Source organism: Boleophthalmus pectinirostris, unplaced genomic scaffold, assembly GCF_026225935.1.
Source record: "Boleophthalmus pectinirostris isolate CB_2022bp ecotype Guang Dong unplaced genomic scaffold, ASM2622593v1 HiC_scaffold_9, whole genome shotgun sequence".
In the NCBI taxonomy this organism is placed as follows: domain Eukaryota; kingdom Metazoa; phylum Chordata; class Actinopteri; order Gobiiformes; family Gobiidae; genus Boleophthalmus; species Boleophthalmus pectinirostris.
In genome coordinates this window covers 10,093,107-10,120,047 of record NW_026571541.1, presented here as the reverse complement: position 1 = coordinate 10,120,047, position 26,941 = coordinate 10,093,107, and the positions used below count along the sequence as shown (strand labels likewise).

Below are 26,941 nucleotides of genomic sequence, written 5' to 3'. Positions count from 1 at the left end.
TAACTTCTAAGTAAATGTTAATTGCAGCCCTAAATGAGATTATGCAAAACATACTGAGATGTAAGTGTCAATACGGCCCACCTTTGTTGCTGTGTATATCTGACAGTAAAGTCTTCTCACCGGGTTGATGACTTGAATGCCAAATAGCTGGGGGTTGATCTGACAGACAGCTCGGACACTTCAGCTCAGAGGAGCTGGTGACCTCCTGCTCTTTCGCACCATCTGGACCCTGCCCTCCTGACCGCATAGAGCTGACCAATGAACTCCTCTCCCCGTGAGTCTGGGTGGTACACATAAATGTTGTGTGCCCCCAGGTCGAAGCAGTCCCATTTAAATCCTCTCAGCCAGACTAGGAATAACCCAGGAAGACTCAAAATGTATGCTCTCAGGACCACCAGAGGAGTTTGAGTTTGACTTTGCAGTATTAGAGTTTAAAGACCTTCTGTGTCTGTTGTATAGTTCTATGACACTCATGGATCATTATGGACATTTTAAATCACCATATTCATCTAAAACAAGGCCGATGACTTCTACATTTTAAAACTGTGCTGCCTAATGGGAGATGACATCGCTGTAAACATCATCACAACAAAGAGCCCTGACGTTGTTGGCACCTCCAGTGGATAGCTGCATATCAGTTTCTTTTTCATTTGTACCAACATGACTGTACATGATGCTGCTGAGTTCTGCGTGCATCACAGATTAAGTAAAATAGGAGAATGCAGTAAGTAATAGAGCGTGAGCGTGTGGGCTGTTAAAGATCTCTCAAATGTGCACTGATCACTCCAAATACAACTTCGGGTGAATAAATTGTACTGTGAAACAACTATAACCATGGTTAGCAGCTCTGAAAAGTCGATTTTGCATAATAGGTCTGTTTTAAAATCAATGTGTGCCAGGACTAAACCGATCAATAAAGCCAGATTTAAATCAGGCTTGCAACGATTACACCATAAAAAAATATATTGTTGTAGTTTCATAAGCACAATCGTTGCCTTGACTACAGAATCAAACACGCTTATGAGAAGATCTTTTTATTACAAAGACAGTGGCATTATATTAAATCAAAATGTCAAAAATTAATAAGCAGAATAAGCAACACGTTATCTATCTATCCAAGAAGGCTTCAGTTAACATGTTTCAACCTTTATTTCTTGGATAATATATTAAAAATCTCATAAATTTCACTTGTCGACAGAAAAAATGACTTGGTTACGGACTTACTTAAAGATGCATTGTGTAACTTTTGTGGTGGAGGATCCATCAAATGCTTTTCTCCGTAGAGATGTTATCACGTTGTCTAGAATGTTTCACAGTTTGGCATTAAACATTTTTATCTCCATGGAGACCAAACCAGACCAAGTTACATGTCAGGTCTGTGTAGAGTCAGAATGCCTCTGGAATTGAATAAATGTAAGTTAAAGTTGTTTAATGTTATACTGTGGAACATTCCAGGCAGAACTATGACATATCCATAGAAACAAGCAGGTGACGGACCCCCAACAAAAAGTTACGTAGGGTACTTTTAAAGACTTTTTGGTGGATGGCCTCCCACCTACTTGTCTTCATGGAGATGTAATTGCTTTTTCTATAATTCATAGCACTGAACTTGCCTCTCCATGGAAACAATTAGTAGGCACCTGCAGGTCAAAGTTAAGTTGCGAGATCAGTGGAGAGGCGAGTCAGAATTTATGATGACTTGAGTGCCGTATGGTGGAACATTCAAAGTAAAGCAATAATGTTTCCCTGGAGACGAGCAGATTACAGAACCGCCGTTAGAAAAGTTGCATAAAGCATCCTTTAACGACTACCAAGACGTAAATGGGAACTAATCCAGGACTGACCCAGGTCTAATTGACGTCTCTAAGCGAGGAGTAATGTAGTGATCGAGTTTCATTGACAAGTTTGCTAAACCGTGAGTTTGGTTCTAGTCAATACAGGTCAATACAAGATGGACAAATCCTCGAGAATGCCTTCTAAACAAATTGGCAAAATGAGGATTTGAACCAGACTAAACTAGACCATGAATGGACCAAGCTACATGTTATTTATTCCATTTATGCATTTCATTTTTTAAGAAATAATCCTTCTATTTCCCAGTTCTTATTGTATTTTTCAATTACGAACAAACATTTACCCTTGGAGATCTCAGCAGAAAAGAAGGAATAAAATAAGCAATATGAAGTTGCCTTATAATAAAACTATATTAAATTAAATTATTAAAATGGCAGCACTATAGCAAATGATCTTTCAATATGTTATTTTCACAATCTACATCTCACAGTGTGTTATTTATTGCAGTATTTTGTGGAATAACAGTGCTTAATACAACATTATTCATGTTGTCTGCACTGAAATAAAGAAGATATATCCATGGGTATATCCTATTCATTTCTTTGAACCAAATTCAGTTGTAAATGAAAATGGACTTTGGCACACCAACTGAGGCACATTTAGAGAACCTATATGCACTAACCAAAGCCCTGCAGCATTATGGGAATTGCGGTCTTTTTCATGAAAGATGTAGGCCTCGTCTGTGACCTCACCTGAACTGGTCTTGATGCACTGGATATTGATTTGTTACTGGATATGTCCCATGAGCACTGTGGCACAGATGGACAGAGAAACCAGGTTAGACATGAGGCCATTAGGTAATTATCATGACAAGGATTAGCCGATTGATCGGCTGCACCGTATTAGATTAAGCCCCCAAATTTATTTCCACTCTATATTTACCAACAAAAAAAAAAAAAGAAAAAGAAAAAAAATGGACTCTCTCTCTTTCTCTGTCTCTCTGCAGCGCTGTGCCACAGATTGGTCTGTTTATGGGAAACACTGACACATATCAATAATGTTTAACATGTTAATTTCCCAAATAGTTAAATGAACCTTGACGTAATGCAATTATCAGGCAATGTAATTTAACAACGGTTAACAACTGTTGACATTTGAACAAGTTTTGCAACTTTGGAGATGTAGTTAGGATTAGAAAATATTCTATTTACTCAAGTACTAATTGATATTAAAGCTAAACATGTAGTATAAAAATGTATAGGACAAAACTGGACCATTCCTGAACATTTTTACAATCATCAGACCCAGTATAGGACCCCATGGAACTTTGAGTTGAGAAGTACTTTCTGTTTCGCATTATGGTGCTGTGAATGCATTTGTTTCATAGTCTTTATTACCTATTTCAACTGGCTGTATAAATGTAATCTTTTTTTAGATAAGATTATTACATAATAATAATAATGCCTTAGTAATGCGCCTTACAGACTCCCAAAGCCTCTCAAAGCTGTCGTCATCATTCACTCACTCCACTCTCTTACTATGGTGGTAAACTACTATTGTAGCCACACCTGCCTTGGGGCAGACTGATAGAAGAGAATCTGCCAATCTGCACCATCAGTCTCTGACCACCAACAAGACTCAATCACACACAATTTCATATTAGGCAAGGTGGCTGAAGTGTCATGCCCAAGGACACGATGATAAAACCTTTAAGTTTGAAGACCACTGCTGTAATGACCTGTCAAACTGTGATATTGAAGATATTCTGGTGTCACTCTAAACTTGAGATACACGCATTATGTAAGAGAAACATATTTCCCATAACGTCATATTTGGCCTAATATCGGAGTCTTGACCTCACATTGAGATAATGTGAGATTGTCTGTGTTATTTTGATAAGGCATTGTCATGTATCTCTTTGGCGCTCCTTTATTTCTCGTGTCTTATCAGGTGTCTGTTTTTTGTCGTTGGTCTTATCAGACGGAGCTGCAGCGTGTGACTGATAACGTCATGAGAAAAGCACTTGAGAAGGTGAGAGATTTCCTTGTTGGAAGTGTGTGTGCATCGGACACATCAAATTAGATTTCTTCTTTTAACCTTGCACTGTTCTGTTTAGTTTTTGACAGTTTGAATGTTGAAATATTGACTTAATATATGTAGCAAGTAGGGATGAGCATTCGATAAAATTTTCTTAATCGATCGTCGGAAGAATTAACGATCGATTATCGATTAATCATTAACGTGTTTATATTAAAATGATCATCATTATTATTACTATCTGCACTACTAACCTGCATACATAAATTCAACTTTACGACATATAAACCGTAACGACTCTAGAGCCACATCAATCCGTTTGAGATTATAATGTGTTTAACGCAGTTTTGCGCAACTCTCACAAAAACGAAACTTAAAACCGCATCGCTAATTTGCAGAAACTAAGCAAAGATAAAACTACAGCTCTTGTGTCGCTGATGCGGTCAACTTCTGTTGGATTAAAAGACATGATTCAGTGGAATACAGGTTAGTGTGACCATATTTGCGTTTGTAAAAACCAGGACACCGTACGGGGGGAGGGAGGTGGGGACTCGTCATCGACATTGCGCGACTCTCACCTGGTAAAGCTTTTTCCCACTGGACACCGAAACATATGTTCCTGCTTTGTACACTGTCCACATGGACTCACTCTTGTCCCGAACGCAACGGAAAGAATTTCTTGTACAAGTCATCGTTAAATACGCATTTGCGTTGCAGACTGACCGTTTGTGTCTTGCTCCTTCTGAGTGCAAAGAGCTACATGTACGGACCCCTGTTTGGTCACGCTACGCACAGCAACCTACATTCGGTTTGTCGATTAAAATGAACGTAATCGATGAAATTCTTAATGATCAATTATCGATTAATCGATTAATCATGCCTATCCCAAGTAGCAAGACAGATCATTGCCAATCCTGTGGCAGTAAGGGCGCATAGTGCTGTCGAGGATTTACACTCTTGTTTAGGAAGAAGTAGCCTGAGCCACAGTGTGTCCCTTTGTCTCCTCACGTGTTCACAAGTTTTGACTTTAATCTGCACAATTTGACTAAAAGTCCAGCGTCTCTCCCTCTGTGTCTGTGTGTCTGGAGTCGTCTGACCTCTTCCCTGTCCTCTCTCTGATCCTGCCGCAGCTCCTCACCTTTTCTCCACTTTCTCTCCTCTGGTGCTTCTCATCTTTATAATCCACGTTATGGAAAGTAAACTACTATTTTCTTCTTAGCACACGGACATCGCACAGGCTTAATATATTGTACAAAATTATTCCAACCTTTAAATGTGAACGTCTCTGGAATTATTTGCTCACTCTGTTTTTAATGAGATGGAAGAAGATCGATTCGAAAACTGAGATCGATCAATATGGGGGGAAAAAAATTAGATTCTTCTTTCCCCATATCACCCAGCCCTAGTCTCCACTCTGACAGAGGATTGGCTATACACCTTACCACTAGAAAAACACAGTCATCTTGAACAAAGTGCCCAAATTATGCTGTTTTCCGAACTTTATTATGTTGTTTCCTCTTCACAAACGTACCTGGAGTTGTGTTTTGCTTCATTCACACATGTTTAGCTTTCTTCTCTCAGACAGAAAACACTTTGTTCCATCTTGTGATCTTGTGATAATACAGGAAGTGCTCCACTATATTGGATCATTACAGCCCTGGAATTGCCAATTTCTACTAAACAAAAGCTAAAAGGTAGCTGGTAACTTAAACTATTGCTTCATGACATCACTAGGTGGAACAGAGCATTTAGAGCTTTGGACAGACTAATAAGAATTACTCAAGCATGTGTGAATGAAACTAAACACAACTCCAGATATGTTTGTGATGAGGAAACAACATTCTAACGTGGCTTAAAGCTCCCATGAGACAGTTTTGCGTAATATAGGACCTTTTAAATGTCACTGAATCCTGGCCTTGATTAAAATTCAACTAATTACACACCTCTTAAAAAGGATGATTTCTCTGTACTTCAACCAAGACTGTTACAGGCACATTCTGAAATGATTTTTTTCTGATGTGGAAAAAGTTTGAATGATGTAGACTTTCTCCTCTTCAGAAGCTGTAGTCGGAAAAAGCGTTGCTACAAGGACAGAAATGATTACATAAAATAAAAACAAAATTGTGAAGCCAACATTGTGAACCAAACCACACAATTTATTTATTACAAATGATGTCAATCTTGTCTCGTTCTTGTGGACCCAATCTCTTGTCACGTCATTTTGTGGGAATTGTGCGGTCGTCTAGGAATGGGTGATCGACAGGCATGAAAAACTATTATTATTATTATTTAATAGCTATATTCAGACCAGATTGGGTCCATCAAAGCAGGGTTTCTTTTTTTTTTTTGCCATAAAGTGATGGTTCACTTCACAATTTTTGAACTTGCCTTGTATTGTAACGCTACTTTTTTGGAACTACAGCTTCTCAATAGATGCAACTCATGAGCACTTTACCCAGTTTTATCCAATCCAAATGTAAACACATGGAAAAATCTATATCGTTTTTGTTCAGTGTGAATGGACTATAAAATTAACCACAAAATTACTTTTATTACTTTATTACCTTTCAGTGGGAGATTAAAATGAAATGAGCAAACACATCTAATGTATTCTCAGCTGTTAATAATGTAATTTTAATCAAATTTAATTGTTTATTAACTGACGAATATTGAGTAATAGGGATGTAACAATAGCCAAAATATCGTGATATCGTATTGTCAAATTTCTCACAATAATATCGTGGACCATCACAATGTATCGAATTACAAGTCTCTTTGTTTAATTTAAGAGTTATGGTGCAGCAATAGCTAAAAAAAAAAGACAGAGGGAACTACATAGACCATGATCCTTTGCTCCATTTCAGTGCAGAATACATGAAGATAGAAGTTTTAAGCACTTTTGAGTCTTAGTTCTTTTAGATTAAGTCTTGTCAAGGCTATTACTGTTATTGTTCCCACGATATCGCAATAAATATCGTACTGTGACGTTCATACTGTGACAATATCGTATTGTGAGACTTGGATATTGTTACACCCCTATTGAGTATGTCTTCAGAACAACAATTCCAGTATTATACATTTTTCTCTTTCCAATCCCAATCTCATCCCATCCCCAACATAATTCTTATTTAAAAGTGGATATACATTTTACCAGAAGCCTCTCCCTTTATACTGCATGAGTATGTGAATGGTGTGTGTAAGCTCTCTGTAGTGTTTGAAGCTGACTCAGTGAATTGTTAATGTGTTGAAATCCCATTAGGAGCGATCCGGAGCAGAGCCACGCCTGCGCTTTCCAGGACAGCGGGTCACTTTAACAGCTCCTGTGGCCCTGTGTTTGTCCTGAGTAACACAGGCTAATCACTGGAGCGGCTCAGACTAAATCCTGAAGCACTTTGAACATGCTCCCTCCTGCTCAGCACCATTTAAACAGCTTTAAATGACTCCAGCAGCAGAATCCCTCAAAACAATTACCCCTCACACCAGCCTGCCACTTAAAGGTGCATTGTCTAACTTTTCTGATGGAGGGTCCGTCACCTGCTTATTTCTGTGGAGATGTTATTGCTCTGCTTAGAATGTTCCGCAGTAGTGCATTAAACAGCCCTGCCTTACATTTATTACATTTTATAATTTTATAGCTCAGAAATACCTAAAAAAAAAAAACAGATATTCTGACTATGAGCGTAGTTGCCTCGCCACAGATCTGACCTGTAACTTTGTCTGGTTTGGGATCCATAAAGATAGAAATGTTTATTATCATACTGTGAATTCTATCCAGATAAAGCAATAACTTATGGAGAAAAGAATTTGGCAGACCCTCCACCAGAAAAGTTACACAATATACCTTTTTAAGGAGGTCTATTATCAAAAAGGTTTGAGACTTGTCAGAGCTTTCAACCATGTTGTTTCCACTTCATTCACCCTCCAATAGCAGTATTTTGAGTGATTCATGCTGTTTGGGTAATCTTTTAGAGATTAGACCTGTCATGATAATTGCTATATCGACTTATCGTTCAGTACAAGATGGATAGAACGATCATTTTTAGGGCTCAGTATTTATCATGGAGATTTTTTCTTTGTACTAGTGGAGACCTTTGTTCTTTTTCTGTACTATGATAAGATTTGAGCTGTAGAAGGTTGTTTTTTTTTTTTTTACCTATAGTGTACATTTAGAATACATTTTGGGTGATACTTCTGCTTTATGGTTTAGTTTAAATATTGTTTTTCATCTACATTTGCTTCAACGATCACACTTTAAAATATGTTATCATTTGTTAGAGATTGAATAATGTGGGATATTTCATCACCAGTACCAATGGTTTGGCACCCAGAGCAGCTGATGGGAGATATTTTTGGGGCTGTATATTGGGCCGACTTTGATTATTTTCCTCAAATGATGTCATTTAATTTAACTACAACCTTACCCACAGACTTGTTCTACCATAAGCCTATAAGAGAGCAGAGAGTAGTCATGTTTTGCACAGTTAACTCTGAGCTCTTCAAATAAAGTTTTATGTGCAGCAGGTTGACAAAAACAAAATATCAGTCCGCAATGGAGATTTAAGGTTCATCCCTGATTTGCCAAAAAAGGCAAATCTCCAAAATTTAACTTTAAATTACTTTTTTAATCGTTTGAGACCTGCTGAAATGGCCAAGACTTATTTTTTTTAGCACATTTAATTAGAGTTTCTGTCCCAACTTTGAGCAAACCAAATGGGCATACAAAATGGTTAGAAAAATTAAGAAATCAATTGAATCACTTAACCAGCTTAAGTCTTTATCTTTAAATAATTAAGTGGATCTTATCTTTTTCTTTTAATTGTTCTAAAAATCTCTGCAAAATGCTTTTACTTTTTACTCCTAAGTGCATTTTTAAAGAGGTTCTTGAAAACTTAAGTAGATTTTTTTTTCATGCGATACTTTTACTTAAGCTTTTGCCTCAGTATCTGTACTTTTACTTAAGTAACAAAAGTGAGTACTGTACACAGCCACTGCTCTCTTCTTCCTTTGTTCGTTGCGGAGTTAACTGTATGTTTGCATTGTGTAGGGACATAACATACAAAGAACTACTGTTGCATTTGTGCCTGATGTAATAAAATGTCAGACTTCTTTATAGACTGACATTGACTTTGGTCTCTTCACTGGTCCTCCCAGGCTGCTGTAGCTCCTGCAGTAAGTGTGGGAGCATTTGTGAGTGTCTTTGTCAGGTGAATGATGTTTGCTCTGGATTGGATTCTCAGTGGCTCCTCAAACAAAATGAAGTGTGCTCCTCCCCCACAAACACGACAGACCCAGAGGAGAGGAGGATTACATTGTCAAAGTTTAGCGTTTAGATTAACTTCAAAAGAAACATTAAAAGTTTGCTATAAGTTTAAGGTCATTGTCCCTTATAGGAATCCGTTTCTTCTGCGTTTGACTCGTCCTTCAGGAGCAATGGGAACCCAGCTTTAGATCTTGGACTAGTCTTGGTTAAAACTACCTTATCTGGAGAATTAGTGCATGTTTCGGGTTGATAAAGTGGAATTATTCACAAAGAACATTTCTAACTGTACAGTGTTTTTGAGCTGCCAATAAATAACAGAATGCAACACCTGAACATGGATTCTGTAACTTTTCTGGTGGTGGGTCTGTCAAATCTCTGGAATGCTTCATAGAATGGTAATAAAAAATTTCTATCTTCATGGGGACCAAACCAGACCAAGTTACAGGTTAGATCTGTGGAGAGGCAACTCTGCTCACAGTCAGAATGCCTGTTTTCCTACACATTTTTGATCTATAAAACCACCTGTAACTGAATAAATGTAAGGTAGAATTGTTCAATGTCACACTGTGGAAGATTCCAGGCAGAGCAATGACGTTTCCATAGAAACAAGCAGGTGACAGACCCGACACCAGAAAAGTTACACAATGCACCTTTTAAATATTTAGTTTGTGTCATTTTAGATCATAATTTAACGGTCTACAGTTCAAATCTCATCTTATCATAGGGAGTCAAATCCAGAAAGCCACTCAGCCAGCATGGTGAAAAATGTCCCTTATGGATCTATAGTTATTCACACAGCATTCATAAAATAAAGAAAAGTTCCAAACATATTTTTTAAAATAAGGAAGAAAAAAGCAAGTCCTTTCACAAACTTGTTTTCCAATGGTGTATCTGTACGACAACAATATTATAGTTTAGTGAGATTTATAAAATATTCATATGTAATCATCACTCTGCAATATTGATAAACCATCAGCAAATGCATGACTGAAGGAGAGATTATATTAATGTACTTGGACATTGTAGTTTACTAGTATCTTCAAGGATTAAAGGTAGAAATTAGCAATGTTTTGATGTGCATTGTCCCTGGTATAAATGAATAAACTAATGTCATCAGCACCCCCTCTGCTTTGTCTAAGGCTTTCTTAGGTGACGTTTACACTGAAACGAATCGCCGTGTCACCGAATCGGAAACGATTTGCATCCAGACGCGTCGTTTCTGTGTCCACAAGCCTTCCCTAGCCACACAGCTTTACGCATATTTGTTTACGTTTTACAGCAATGAAACTTATCCACATGGATAATTTGCATAAACTAAGTGCTCAAAAAAAGCTTGCTCCTTGTGCTCTGACCATAGACCGTAATATATAAGTAAGTAAGTAAGTGACGCGGTTCAGGTTCTGTCGAACTTAAAAGGGACATGACTCAGTGGAATATGAGTGTTCTTTCTGTGACAGAGGGGTGTTCCGCTAATGGTGAATCTGTTCTGTGCAAATGGTTCTAGCTGCGCTGTTTCCCGTTCGTCCATGGTTTGTTTAAACTGTTTTCCGCATGACTGATGTCACAAACCCAGCGAATCAGGAAGGAGCAAATCACAGTGGTGGACATGGTCCAATAAGGACGACAACTAGACCTCCTACGTCAGCATATCAGTGTTTTCAGGCATCCACACAGTGCCAGATCAGATCCGTACTCAAGTGAATTTGTGGGAGCTGGCGGCACCACATTGTTCTGCCTCTGGAGCCGTTTTCCATCAGATTAATGTGAACAAACACTGCATCCGCAACGAAAACTACTCCAATACGTACTAGTGTGGATGGGGCTTTAGACAGTAATGTGATCTTTGTTTAACACAATCTGATCATAAAGCGCTGATTCAACTGGAATTACAACAAGTTACATGATTTGTGCCGTTAAACAAGTCTCTCAGCTTTTCAGTTAGTCACTCTCACCTTTTAGTTTGTATCCATTGTTTGCTAATGTGTGCATTGTGTCACCATGGTAACTCCTAAACGTGGAACACCCCATCAATATCACAATATACTACACAATACTTTAGCGATATATTGTGAGCCCTGAACTAAACTATATCAATCTATTAAGAAAAATACAGTAACTTTTTCGAGCAAGTCACATAACCTCGCATTCACATAACACACAATATTGAATAGTCCAGTGTGTTTCCCAGCTGTCTCTTGTGCGTCTCAAACTGTGAAATCTGAGCTTGGTTTTGAACAGCAGAAGTCTGGAGTCGGTTTGTTTTGTCCTGTTTCCACTGTACAGCTGTGTATTTAAAAATGAATGAGGGCATTAATCTGACTCAGTCCTTCTGGGAAACTGCAGCATCATCTAAGAACTCAGGCATAACTAGCGGATATAATTTTGTGTTCATAATAGAGCTGAACTATTTGCGGAAAATAATTATGATGATTATTATTATTATTTTTTTTTTTCCGGCTCTGAGCAGAATCCTATTATTAAAACATAAATCACAAATATAATTGCAAAAGTTCCTATTCTAAATGCTTCCAAAATAAAAGAAAACAGACTGAAATATGAACTAATACAAGAATCACATTTCAGAACAGGCTTGTACAAATCTAAACTACAGGGTTAGCAGCTTTTTATGCAGAATAAGACAGAAGGTTTTGCTGTTTGTGGAGGAAATTGTGATTTTTCTTGCTTGTCTGGTTCAAAACAATGCAAAAATCTGTAACCTGTTTAAAGAGAGAGAGAGAGAGATACTTTATTGATCCTGACGAAAATTCAAGTTTTGCTGCGTCAAACTGTTGCAGTTGATGTGGCTGCAACATTTACACTGCACGTCTCAGTCGTCTTTGTGTCTTAGTGAAAGGTCTTGGTGCAGTTTAACAGGAGGACTGGTCAGGGAGGGTCAGCAGATCCTGTGGAAGAGCCAAAAGTGTCTCTCCTCTGTGTCCTGCAGCGTCACAGCAGTGTCCAGGGGGAAACAGGTGAACACAACAGGAAAAGTCTCGTTCTTACTAGAGCCCTGCACTCGGGACCCGGTGCAAAACAGTGTGGAGCGGGACACATTTTGAAAGCAAACTAAATGAGGGTAAAGTAAAATATACAAATGATTAATGTTTGCCTATCATACATCATTTGTGTTGGATATTTTATTTGGCTTTAATAAAACATTTTAAGCAGCCTACACTTGCAGATGTGGTTTAATCTTGCGGACATTTTAGACAATTCCTTTCCGCTTCTCCATGTTTGATAGAGCTTAAAAAAGTGAACGTTCCCATCTTTGGAGATTTGCGAGCGGGAGTGGGCCAAAATATAGCAGATGCGGGCGGAAGCAAGACTGAAAATGATATCCCGCACAGACCTCTAGTTCTTACTCCGAGGGAATGGACCATTTCGTCATCAACCAAAACACCAGAGCAAAGTGTTTCCTCTGGAAGGTCTTCTGCCACATTTGCGGCCACATGGTGTAAGAGGCCTGAAGTATCTAATGTCCATAGCTAGCCTGCTCCATACCTAGCATCTTGCACAGTCTACATGGATACAAGAAAAACAAACAGCTCATTATACACAATCCAAAAGTCCCTTACTTGTGTCCTTTGAACTGCACCTGCTGCACTTCTTAGTTCGTTAAAATTCCATGATATGATGACATGATAAAACTGAGCTCAAAAAAACTCCGACTGGAATGTTCCACAGTATGACATTAAACAGCTCTGCCATACGTTTTATTAATTTACAAGTGGTTTTATAGCTCAAAAAGATAAACAGGCATTCTGAATGAGTGGGGTTGCCTCTCCACAGATCTGATCTATAACTTGGTCTGGTTTGGTCTCCATGATGATAAAAAGGTTTAATACCATACTCTGAAACATTTCAAACCAATAACATTTCCATGGAAACGGTATCTGACGAACCCTCCACCAGAAAAGTTTCACAATGCACCGTTTTTCTTTTTTTTATTGAAATTTTATTGAAAATTCGGTTTGTCCACTTAAAAGCTATTGACACAATTCAAAACAAAATAGTAATTTCATGCTTAAAGCCACACTATGTGACTTTTTACCCATAAAACTGACTAAAATAACAGCAAGTTTGTATTATTGCTTGTTTGTTACAATGAAAAACATGAGTCCTTTTTCCACAAAGTGAATGTGTGTGATATTTTGATCTTTTACTGTATTAATTGCTTTTTCTACTGATAATCTCTCTGCTTTTTAGTGAACATGTGAAAAGCCTTTCTGAGTACTGATATTATAAATTAACCTTGGCAACAAACCTGATACCTGCACTAGTTTATTGGATTGCTAATCTAATGTTTGTGTATCTGTCTCTATTAAATAAACAATAAATCAATAAACCTGATCCTTACGTGTCTTCAAGGAGGGGCCTCTCTAATATTATATCCTCCACAGTATGGCATTAAACTTACCTATCTCCATGGAGAATCTTCCCAAGTCTGGGTTTAGCTTTCTGTTTCCATGGAATCAAGCAATTGCAGTTTACCCACTCCGTCCCTCATCATAATTTTTTTTTTTTTTTTTTCAAGTGCACCATCTCTGTAAATACTGGTTCATATGAAGGGCACAGAGTGTTGTGGATGAGCTTAACTCCACTGACCTATTTTTGTAGCTCTCACACAGAAATCATTTGTTAAGTGAAAACTAGTACCTGTACCTGATTTTTTTATAGATGATTAAAAATGATAACATTATAATATACACGCATTTATATCTACGTTTATGATGTATAATCATCACAAATATACCTGGAGTTGTGGTTTGTTTCATTTGAACATGTTTAACACACAAATCCTGCATATTAGAATGTGCTTTGTCAAACTGAAAACACTCAGCTCCACCTCGTGATGTCATGATGTGGCGGTACATGAAGCGCTCCCCTGGGTTTTTAAACTCCATACACCTTCAGTAGAATCATTTGGATCATTTGCAGTACTCTAATTGCCAGACTTTGAAGCTACAGCTGCTGTTTTAGCCCCATTGAGATGTCGTCAATCCTCTGTGCACCAGCAGATATTAGACCTTTTATTTCTATTAATCTCAACTGTACAAAAGGTACGACTTTTTTTTGGACCATCTGAAAATATGAACTGACAAATAATACAAGGATTACATTTCAGAAACTGTATGCAAGGCAAGTTTATTTGTATAGCACAATCTGTTCACAAAGTCATTCAAAGTGCTTTACAGAATAAAACATAAATAATTACCATAAAATGAACATTAAAAGAGAACTGAGTAAAATAATAAGTAGAATAAAAACCTTTTTAGTCACATGCACAGCTAAACAGAACCATTTTGAGCCTGTATTTAAAGGTGCATTGTGTAACATTCCTGATGGAGGGTCTGCCAAATGCTTTTCTCCATGGAGATGTTATTGCTTCATTTAGATTGATAGTTTGGTATTAAACCTTTCCATTTTCATGGAGACCAAACCAGACCAAGTTACAGGTCAGCTCTGTGGTGAGACAACTCCACTCAGTCAGAAAGCCTGTTTTTCTATAATACCACCTGTAATTTAATAAACGTATGATGGAGCTCTTAAATGTCATACTGTGGAACATTCCAAGTAAAGAAAGGACGTATCCATAGAAACAAGTAGGTGATGACCCTCAAACAAAAAGTTGCGTAGTGCACCTTTAAACATAGTCAGAGTAAACCCCTCAGATCTATATTTAGTTTTTTGCACTTTTTATAGAGAATAAGAGGATATTTTGTTGTTTGTGGAAGAAAATTCTTAAAATGGTAGCCTCTTGTGATTTGGTATTTATGTCCAGTCAAATTGCGATTAATCTTGCAGTCCTAATTTTATTGCAAAGTTGATCTAACATCCTATTTTGTACTAATGCATCTCCATCTCCACCCCTCAGTCCACTGTTATCCATACCTTCTCACATGAATAATTCATGGGTTTAGCCGCTCTGTATCCTGTTGCTCCACTGACGTTGGAGAGCTTTTCCGCCCCGGCTTTGTATCGGAGCAGCAGGTCAAATATAAAGCAGCCTCACGTTTGAAGTCTCACTGCTCGATCAGTTCAAGGACAACTTGGATATTTTTCATGTAAAGTTGGGCTTTTGATGATATAGTATTTCTCATAACTTTGCTCTTGGGAGAATAAATTTAGATTTGTATTGCGTCTGACTAAATATCAGTAAATGGTCTTTTAATGGCATGGAAATGAAAAACAGAGTTCATTGAAGGGCCCATAGTGCTAGTTTCAGATCTAAGTTATAATGTTTCTTCCTCATTACAGCATACAAGGAGTTTTGTTTTCTCACATTTGTCACGCACATATTTAGGATGAGTTCTTCTCTCAAACAGAAAGCATTCTGTTCCACCTTATGATTTCATGTGGTAATACAGGAAGTCATCCACTGTGTTTTTAAACTCTGTACACCTTCACTAGAATCATGTGGATGATTTCAGCCCAAATCTCTTCTGACCAAAAGGTAAAAGGAGCTGTTAACTTGAAAACCACCGCTTCATGACATCACAAGGTGGTTGGTTTAAGGTTGAGCTTTGGAAATGTAGACAGACTAAAAATAAAGGATTACTCAAACATGTGTGAATGAAACAAAACACAACTCCAGGCATGTTTTTGATGAGGTAGCAACATTATTACATGGGTTAAGCTCACAAAAATCCACTTGGTATTATATAGGATCTCTTTAAAGCAGGCTTTAAAATGCATTCTGATTATTCTAATTATTCACCACAATGAGTTTTTAAGTGCTTTTCACAGCTTTCAGAGACCAGAGCAGAGTTTTCCTATTGAGGTAAAGCTAAAAACAACTAGCATCCTAACAGTACTTTCAGATTCTTGCCCAATGTTGCCTTATTTTGAGCTGCTCACGATATATCTGTACTTGGGCAATATAGACTTTGCTTATACTTGGAAAAACCTTGGGTACAACCACTTTATGAAACAAAAGTATTATCTTTTCCATTTCCTTTTGTTTTGTTTGTGATTCAAGGTTAACAACAAATCAATGTGACTGAATTGTGATTTGCAATAGAACACAATAGTCACAGTCCAAGGCCACAGTAATGCACATGAAACTTCATGATTTTGCTGCACTTAAGAAATCTCACTGTGAGCTTTTAAGTGTAGTGTGTTCTGCGTTTTCTGAAAGTCAGGATGGGTGTGGTTAGCCTTATCTTGATTGATTGGTTTATATGGGGGAAAAATGTATTTTTTTTACTTTCTGTAACTTGGATTATAACGATGAGAAGCACCAAAGGAGAGAAAGAGGAGAAAAGGTGGGGAGCTGGATCAGAGAGGGAGGAAGAGCGGGGTAGACAGCAGCAGAGAGAAGGAGCCACTGGATTTTTATTCAAATGGTGCAGATTTAAGTCAAAATTTGTGAACATGTGAGACATAAAGAAATGCGCTGTGGCTCAGGATGCTTTTTCCTAAACACAAGCGTAAATCCTCCTCGGGGTTCTTACTGCCGCATAATTGGCTGTGGACTAGGAGTGTAACGATATCCAAGTCTCATGATACGATATTGTCACAGTATAAACCTCACGGTACGATATTTATTGCGATATCGTGGGAAAGCTCATGATATGGTGGGGAGGCTCATATTAGGGATGTAACAATATCCAAATCTGTGGGTATGATATTTTCACGATATACATCTCACGGTACGATATTTATTGTGATATTTTGTGGGGGCTAACAAAACTGTTAATATGCTACTTTTTCTTCTTAAAATGCCTTGACAAGACTTAATCCAAAGAACTAAGACTTAAAGTGCTTAGAACTGTTATTTCTTCTTGTAGTCTGCACTGAAATGAAGCAAAGGATCATGGTCTATGTAGCTCCTGCTGTCTTTTTTTTTTTTTTTTTTTTGTTATTGCTGCACCATAACTCTTAATTTAAGCAAAGAGTCTTGTAATTTGATATATTGTGATGGTTCACGATATTATTGAGAGAACTTTGACAATACGATGTCGCGATACTTCGGTTATTGTTACATCCCTACTGTAGACCAATTAAAAATGCGAATGCCTTTGAGATTGACCAACGTAGAGATCGGAATCTGTCAATCTACCGTTTTTTGGCACAGCTCTACCTTGATGGTGAAATTCCACTCTTGCCTCTTCTTGCCTCTGAAAGTAGTGAAAAGCTTATAAACTCGTTGCGTTGAATAATAAGGTTGTTCGGAATGCATAAGGTAAATGAGGAATAACTTTGAACCACTGAAAACTGTAATGAACTACTTCTGCTTTTCATGTTTTTAAGACTAAAATCTAGTTCAGTGCCTTTTAAGAGGACCACTCAGACCCTTCACTATTTAATGACTTACTAAGATCTTGCCTCAAACCATTTAAAACAAAGAGCTGCAGACATATTTGACTCCATCACCAGATTCAGTTGCAGGGATCATGTCCTCTCTCAGACGTCTAATTGACCATTTTAGTGCACCAAATGTCAAGAAATGTGAGGTTTTGTTCCCAGCGTTTTGTCTGAAAGGCTCCAGACAGAAATTCTAACCTTGAGCTCGGTTCATATGAAGCTGTATTGAATTTGTAATTACCATATTGACTATAAACTAGGGCAGGGCGACACGGTGATAAAAATTGATAACCTCTCCGTGGACATTTTACCTAGTGCTTCATGAAGACAAAAATAATTATTATAAGCACAAATTGCACACATTATGTACCATTTTGGCTAATAAATGGAACTCGTCCCAAAAATCCCACACTATTTTTTTCTTTAGTTTGTCTTGGCAGTTTCGAAGACGACATCATTCTAGTCAGAAATGAAACACCTGCTCTTTATTTAGACAGTTATTTTGAAACCATAAATATTCAAATGGTGTGATAAACTCAATAATTTAACATTTATAACTTTAGTATCTGATTAAAATGTCCCAAAATATTAAACTCCGAGCATGTCTCTATGTGCCGTCTGTCTGTGCGGTGCTCTGGCTCGGTGCGGAGCTCACAGTTGGGTGCCAGGTGGGTTTTGGATTCATATTTGAGTTTTGGATTTGGAGTGTGCTTGATATAAAATATTTGGAGAGTCTGTAGCAATGAGACTGTTCTGCTGTGCTGTCATTGTTAAAGTACCCATATTAGACTATTTTCTGATCTATGTTATAATCAAAAACATACCAGGAGTTGCTTTGTGTCATTCACATGTTTAACATAAATGCGTCTCTTCCACCTTTTGATGATGTGGTAATTTGTACGGATGTAACGATATCCAAATCTCACGGTACGATATTATCATGTTATGCATCTAACGGTACGATATTCATTGCGATATTTTGAAGAGGCCAATATAACTGTAGATGGGATGCTTTTTTGCTTTTACAATACCTTTTGGTGTGAATTATTTCCATCATAATCCCAAGAATTCAAGTAAAAAACATATTTCTTCATGTTGTCTGCACTGAAATGAATCATGGGATATGTAGTTCCCTATGTTTATAAGCTGTTGCTACTATAAAACCATGTATTTAAGCAAAGGATATTGTGATTTGAGATATTGTGAGACTTTTGGCAATATGGTATCACGATATTTCAGTTATTATTACATCCCTTGTAATTAGGGCTGGGTATCATTAAGAAGTTGCCGAAAACGATACATAGGCCTCGATACGATACGTTTTTTGATACAGTGCACTTTCGATTTAGTATGGTTCTATACGATATATTTCACATGAATTCAATACAGTTCAGTGAAAAAAGGGTAAATCATGGCTGTGATAATAAGTCTACTAAGTCCACTAAGTTTGTCCAAAGTTGATATGAAAAACAGTGAAAATGTCAACACAATTGTAGCTGTTACATTAAATAATTTAGTAAAATATACCTAAAATTACTCTTGACTCTTGACGATATACAGCAGTATCGATACAGCAGCCCATGATATCGATATTGTATCACCTAATTAAACGATAAGGTATATCAGTATTTCAGTATTTTTGCACAACCCTAGTGGTAATACAGGAAATGCTCCATTATGTTTTTAAACTCCATACAACTTCAGTAGAATCATTTGGATAATTTCAGCTCACCTCTACTGAATAAAAAGTAAAAGATGGCTGTTAACTTAAACTACCGCTTCATGACATCACAAGGTGGAATAGAGTATTTTGAGCTTTGGAGATGTAGACAGAATAATATACTTGAATATGCTTGAACTAAATTAAACAACTCCAGGTATGTTTTTGAGGAGGTAAAAGGATTATAACATGACTTAAAGCTCACAAGAGACTTTTAGTGTGATCTAGGGCCTTTAATTTCCTTGCTCTTCACCATAACAGTGCTGAATTGTTGCATATATTCAAATCTCATAACACTTCCAAAGTAATGACTGTATCATGAGTGATATGATACAGCCTAGCCATGCTCATTTGACTTTTACCCAGTAGGAGATTAAACGTTATCAGTGCCATATTGTATAAACAGCTTCCCTTGAGGTCAAAATAAGTTTACTGTGTACTCTCTGTTCTACAACTATTATGAAGCATTTACTGTCTGATAATCAGGAAGTGCTTTTTAGGATGCTAGTTGATGTTAAGGAAAACTTTGTCCTATTATCTTTAAAGTTATGTTAAGAGCTTTTAGATCCAGCTTGAATAATTAGGATGCTCTGAATGCAACCTGTTTAAATGTCTCATACTGAACAATTTTCTTATGTTATTTCTATGTTTCTCATTACAAACAGACCTGGAGTTGTGTTTAATTTCATTCACACTTGTTTATCACACAAGCCCTGCATGTTTAGACTACATTTTCACTAGAATCATTTGGATGATTTTAGCCCTGGAATTGCCCATCTTTACTGAACTAAAGGTAAATGTTTTTGAGGAAATAACATAATAAGGTATCATCATATAAAATCTTTTTAAAATATTCTGTTTTTCACATTTTTAAGATGGTAAAAACACAGAAATAATATGCCATTATGACCAAAATATAGCCAGTTGATAGTCAAACTTTTGCCCAGCCTTAATTTGAATAATAAGAGATTTTCAAATAAGAAGTGGGAAACCAATTTCGGGAGGATAGTACATTAATTTTGGCTTCTTCAGTCTTTTCACCACATCAACTCTATGCTGGTCCATTACTGTTATTTTCTACTTTATCAACCTCCTCAGATCGGAATAGTGATTGGTCATTCAGAAAATGCCTGAGGAACTGATTGCCGCACAGGTCCCAGGGGCTCGTCTCTGGTGAATGGTTTCCCCCTCTCCATCTCAACATCATTTTAAAAACCAGCCAATTATTTAAAAGCTATTGTTAATGGAGTCTCCTTGTTCTGCTCCTGTCCAGCTGCTCTGTCCTTGTGAACGTCCCCAGAGTACCAGACCGGAGATTGGTTTTGATGTGGAGCTCTGGTTATGGAGAAATTGATCTTATAAAATGAGCCAGTAATAATTACGTAAAGGTGTTTTTATAATTGAACTTCATGTTGCAAGCTCAGATTTCTTGACAAGCCCTGACTTATTAAAGTCTGGCCTCAAGCCATTTAAAACACAGTGCTGTGGGCATATTTGACTCCATCGTCCAATTCATTTGGTGATGTCCTTCCTCAGACTTCTAACTGACCATTTTAGTGTACTAAATGTCAAGAAATATGAGGTTCTTCTGTGCGATTTCTTAAGCTGTGTTTAGACTGGCACGTCCGGTTTACATGCATAATCTATGGACACACATCTAGGGTGCATCTTGAGCATTCAGGTCATGTCAACCAATCAGGGACTACTATCCAGTGACGTAGCGATGTCTTTATCCGGAAGAAGAAGAAGAAACCCGGGAGCCACAAACACCATAACAAGAAAAACTACACTGTGTCATTAGCCGATATATAATATATATATATACGCTGCAGCTGCCGAGCAGATTGCCTTCATGATGGGTTTTCTGTCATAAATACAGTAGAGCCACTCTCTCGACCAGGAAAACAAGGCACTCGCAGACCGCAGTGGACGTATGTCAAGTATTTTCCTCCAAAGTTTGTCCACAGCGCCCAAGATGTGTGTCGTTTGAGTTCAGATATGAACACGAATGACATGGCAAAGGCATGATTTTTTTTTTTCTAAGACATACCTCGAAAAACATGTATTGAGTAGGCTTGGGGTTGCCTCTCCTCCAATCTGACCTGTAATTTTACCTGGTAACGTCACATGTTTGTCTCCTTGCGGATTTGTAATATATTACACAAAATGGTGAGCTTTTAGCCATGTTGGAGTGTTATTACTTCCTCATGAATATACCTGGAGTTGTGTTTTGTTTCATTCACACGTTTGTGTAACTCTTTATTATTAGTCTGTCTATATAACACAGTGCAGCACTTCCTGTATTAACACATGACATCACAAGGTGGAACAGAGTGTGTTCTGTTTGAGAGAAGAACTCAGCCTAAATATGCAGGGTTTGTGTGTTAAACATGTGTGAATGAAACAAAACACAACTCCATTTCTGTTTGTAATGAGGAAACAACATTATAACATACTAGATCACAAAATGGCGTAATATACACCCATTCATGTAATTCTGTGCAACATTTATACTTCAGTACCTTAAATTTGGTTACCTGAGGAATTTGTTTGATGTTATGCACTTGCTACATATTTATTTTAATTATTTTGTCTTACATCTTGTTTTTTTGTGTGTTTTGCTGCTTTTAGGTGATTGCTGCTTTGATGCTCTGACCTTTGACTGAGCAGAGATGACGTTTTCTCTCGAGCTCTGGACTCTGATGGATTAGGAGGTGAGTGCTCATTATCAGAAAGTCCACTGCATACATTAGAGCATACAGGGTCCAATCTGTTATCACTACTATACTACAGGACTGTGTATAAGTGTACTGATAGTATTAGTACTAGTATAACGCTGATCCACTGATGTTACCTGTCACCATGACTTAGAATGTCTGTCGAGAATGTCTAAAATGTTTATTCAAGCTTTTGTTTTCAGTGGCAGTGGACATAGGCATATTTTTAGCTTTAACTGGTTAAACCGAATAGACAGCAAGTTTCTGGTGAAGGGTTAGGGTTAGACAAACCTGTGACACCACCAGGCCAAGTTACAGGTCATATCTGTGGAGAGGTAGCCCACTCAGAAATACTCTGAAAAGCATGCATCTGTAATTTGAGTCATAAAAACAATAATTCAATCAATGCAAGAAATAGATTATTTTAATGCCATGCTGTGGAACATTCTGGGCAAAGCTATAATATCTTCATGAGACAAATAAATGGCAGACCCTCCACCAGGAAAGTTACATATTCCACCTTTTACTTCAGAAGGGGCAGCTCAAATGAAGATTGTGAAAATGTGGGTTTTTGTTGTTTTACAGTGCGTTTTTAAGTCTATAGTCAAGAATAGAAATGAACAGATTCAACATTTGTGCTTTTACTTTTTGGATATTTCATAGCAAAATGCAATGTAATCAATAGGAAACAAGGCCATATGACATCACGATGTTCTATCATCTGCAAACCCCCATTTCCCTCTCCCCCTGACCCCGCTCTGAAGCCGGATTGGACCGGTTTGATCTCACCTGTGCGGGGTGCGACCTGATCTGCAGCACCCTCTAAATATTTGAATGGGTCTCGACATATACACAGCTGAAGTGACACATAGGGCTGGTTAGACACGAACGGGCCACATTGTAATTCAGTGACCTTTTCAATTCAGTGCATTGATCTAGCGTGTGTTTAAAGGTGAACTTTGGAACTTTTCTAACGTGGGGTCCTGCTTGTCTCCATGAAGATAAGGTTCCAAAGTATGGCACTAAATGGCACAATTGGAGAGTTGAAAAACGTGCATTCATTGACTCAAATTATTCTTTCCATGGACATGTATCAGTTTAATTCCATACTATGAAACATTTGGTAAAAGCAAGAATGTCTCCATGAACAAAAGCAGCCGCAAGTTATGGAACATTCTAGGCAAAGCACATACATACAGGCTATAGTTGGCAGAGCCTCCAGCAAAGAAGTGTTAAACTGAAAATGAAAGAATGATTCAGATTTCACACAGACATAAACATCTTGTTTTGTTGTAAGTTCTTGTGAACCTTGGTTTTGTAAACAGACTAACTCACCAGTTGACTTTACACCACGTGAGCACAGATATAACAGTAATAACATGAGGTGGAGATAGTGAAAGTAACGGTTATGGCTCTGCTTTTTGCTGCATAACAACGAGCTGAGTCTGAGCCGCAAGGCAGCTGGCAGCTACAACTGCTGTTTACATCACACCGGGTATCACTTTTCTACGGGAAAGATTAATGATTCTATAGTAGAGTTGTCACACGTATTAGAAATCAGATACTAAAACTTCATCAAAACTCATACTCATTTAGGCAGCTATTTATACTCGGGAAAAATATAAATCATACAACGTGGAACATCTGACCTTTTCTGATCAGTTTATCTCAAGTTCTATCAGAACTACTGAAAGACTACATGATATAACTAAATACTAAAATGTTTAAAATTATACTGATTTTGAAACCCAAATGATAGTGTATTGTCTTTTCTTATCAATCAAACTTTATTTATAGAGTACTTTTCATACAAAAATGCAACACAAAGCGCTTTACAGTGATTAAAAACAATTTCACATTTTCAAATTTCCTGAGATTACTACCTGTGACATAATTATCTTTTTCTTCTACTTCTTCTACTAACTACTATGTGACATAACTGTCTTCTTTACAACTAACTTTCTGGAATCTGGAACCAACTGTCTAGTCTGGAACAAGTTTGAAACAACATGACAACACTATCGTATAAACCTTTTAACTAGTTATAGTAGTCATCCAAAACATACATAGAGCTTTTGCGAAGAAGTAGATGTATTGTTGATGTAAAATAATAAGAGAGATCCAAGGCACTCAGATATGCTTTTATTTCATCTCAAATGCCCATGTGAGTGCCTCGGATCTCCTTTTTTCATCTAGTAATACATAGCTTTTGTTGGTTTTCATTTATGCATCCTGCCTTAATTAATTTTACTAGCTCTGGTGCCTCTAAGGGTTTGATGATTTGGTGTTTAAAAAACAAAAAACAAAGTATTCTCAAGTTTTGGGATTACTTTTGCAATATATGTTTAAAGGTAGAGATGGAATGAGAGAACGAGGGGAGGCCAGAAGTGAGAAAGAAACTGAGTAGAAAGAGGGGAGTGGAGAGCAAGAGGAGAGGGTGAAGGGAATGGGTGAGAGAAAAAAAAGAGGAGAGAGAGAGAGAGATGGGAACTGGAAGAGGAGGAGGAGTGAGAGGGCACAGTGAGTTGTATGCTTTCCAAGTCTTTCCCAAGCATGACTCACCCACGCGTAGATCCGGTAACTCAATAAATTACAGTCGAAATAAACTGGCACTGGTACCAACAGTGGCAGAACATTCTTAACCCTAAATAACTAACAGTACGACACCGCATTACAACTCAGATCTGTGGAGAGTCGCCCCTGTTCACAGAAGGAATTATTGTATTTTTGAACAACAGAAACACCTGTAATGAAGAAAAGCTAAATGGATATGTTTAAAATCATAGTATGGAACATTCCGGGCTAGACAATACCATCTCCATGAGGGCAGCAGACCCTCCACCAGAGAAGTTGCGCAGTGCGTCTTTAAGTGTAACCCAGGCAGTGGGCTGTAGATTCAGTGTCATTGTTTATTAGGGCTGTGGTCGACTGAAGAAATTCTTGGTTCCCTTAAGTCATTCCCTGTGTCAGTCTTACACAGAAAAAAACAAAACAAAACTAGGAGTGGGACCAGTGAATAGTTTTCTCCTCTGTCTCTCTCCCCTCTTCTCTCGTTCTTCTCTCTCTTCTCTCCTGTTTCCTCTCTTCTCTGTTTCCTCTCCTTTCTTCTCTCCTGCCTCCTCTCTTCTCTCTCTTCTCTCCTGTCTCCTCTCTTCTCTCTTTCTCTCTTCTCCTCTTCTGGCTCCTCTCTCTTCTCTCCTGTCTCCTCTTTTCTCTCTCTTCTCTCCTGTCTCCTCTCTTCTCTCTCTTCTCTCCTGTCTCCTCTCTTCTCTTTTCTCTCTCTTCTCTCCTGTCTCCTCTCTTCTCTTTTCTCTCTCTCTTCTTCTGTCTCCTCTCTCCTCTCCTGTCCTCTCTGTTCTCTTTTCACTCTCTCCTCTCATGTCTCCTCTCTTCTCTCTGTCTGTCTTCTCTCCTATCTCCTCACTTCTCTTTTTTCGCTCTCTTCTCTAGTGTCTCTTTTCTTCTGTTTCCTTTCTGTCTTCTCTCCTGTTGCCTCTCTTCTCTCCTGTCTCCTCTCGTCTCTTTCTGTTCTCTTGTCTCCTCTCTTCTCTCCCTCTTCTCTCCTGTCTCTCTTCGCTCTCATCTCTCCTGTCTCCTCTCTCTTCTCTCTCTCATCTCGCCCCTCTCTCTCCTCTCTCCTTCTCTCTCTCTTATCTCTTCTTTCACTCTCTCTCCTCTACTTTCTCTCTCGTTCTCCCCCTCTTCTTCTCTTCTCTTTCTTTCACTCTCCCTCTCTCCTTTTCTCTCTTCTCTCTTTCTCCTCTTTTTCTCACCTGTCTTTCTCTGTCTCTCCCTCTCCACCCCTCTCTCTTTCCTCCCTCTCTCTCTTCTCTTCTCTGCTTCTCACCTCTGATTTAGCAGCTGTTTTTCTGCCCACTCTTGGAACTGCATATTTTTTTCCGTTAAGACACAACAAACTCATAAATATACCATTCTACCATCATTAACACACCTTACTGCTCCATTTATAGTATAGTTTTGCTCTTTTAGATATAATATTTTTATTTTGGGGTCTGCACGCTTTAATGGACACACAGATAAACAGTGAAATTCAAACTGATGAAGCTATAATCGGAATCAATAATAATTTAAAGGTGTCGAAGGAATACAACATTGTGTAGAAGTGTTATAAAAGAGTTATTTTATAAGAACGGGAATCTAAAAATGTTTGTCTGACCGCATTTTGAGTCATTTTCAGACCTTGATTGAAAGTCTGCACTGTAAAATTGAGTTAAATTTGAGGAATTTTCTTTTTAAAGACACTGAATTTTTACAGATGGACACAACAGATAAACAGTGAAATTCAAACCGATGAAGCTATAATGGGAATCAATAATAATTTAAAGGTTTCAAAGCTCTTTACTTTCAAGCTGCTTTGGAACATTATGGAACATTATGTAGAAGTGTTATAAAATTGTTATTTTTTATAAGAGCAGGAATCTAAAAATGTTTGTCTAACCACATTTTGAGTTATTTTCAGAGCTTGATTGAAAGTCTGCACCGTAAAATTGAGCTAAAGTTGAAGAATTTTCCTTTAAACGCACTTCACCTGAATTTTTATGGTTTGGAAACATGAAAAACAACATTCAGAAGTCCAAAGTTATCCCTCACTTACCTTACGAATTCAGGGCATCCTAATTATTCAGAGTTTATAAGCAACTTCAGAGGCCAGAAAAGTTTTCCAATCACTGTAAAGAAGAACTAGCAGGCTAACAGTGCACTTCCTGGTTAACATACAACGCATTATAAAAAGACTTAATCTGGCCAAGAGCTGCTTTATAATAATCTGTGTTTTTGAAGGACAAATTTGACTTTATCACCATGAAAAACTATCGGTACAGCCTCTTTTTTTAATCCGAAATTCATCATCTTAAACATAGAATTCAGTTTTTGACCGTAAAATTACCCATAATGCATTTTTTCATAATTGCATGCTGCCAAACGCACACCTCTTCTGATTATAGTTTGAGGAGAAATATTTAGAGTGTATATGTATGGTGCAGCCACAGTGGGCCAGGTTCTGGTCGAGGAGAGGTACAGAAAATTGGTAGTTTGAGGCCGAATGAAAACAAGCACGAGCGAAGCCAAAGACATAACAACCCAGGC

The 26,941-nt window shown here is 37.8% G+C and overlaps 1 protein-coding gene across 2 annotated transcripts in view; it reads left to right on the top strand.

Moving 5' to 3' along the window:
* Window positions 1-26,941, top strand: part of LOC110154562 (SPRY domain-containing SOCS box protein 4) — a 69,066-nt gene that overhangs the window by 2,852 nt on the left and 39,273 nt on the right. Inside the window, exons 2-3 of one of the 2 annotated variants that reach the window (XM_055147985.1) lie at window positions 3,775-3,825; window positions 21,750-21,832. The gene's annotated coding sequence lies outside the window, so the exon portion shown is untranslated. The remainder of the gene's footprint in view (window positions 1-3,774; window positions 3,826-21,749; window positions 21,833-26,941) is intronic. The other variant, XM_020918560.2, reaches the window with a different exon arrangement.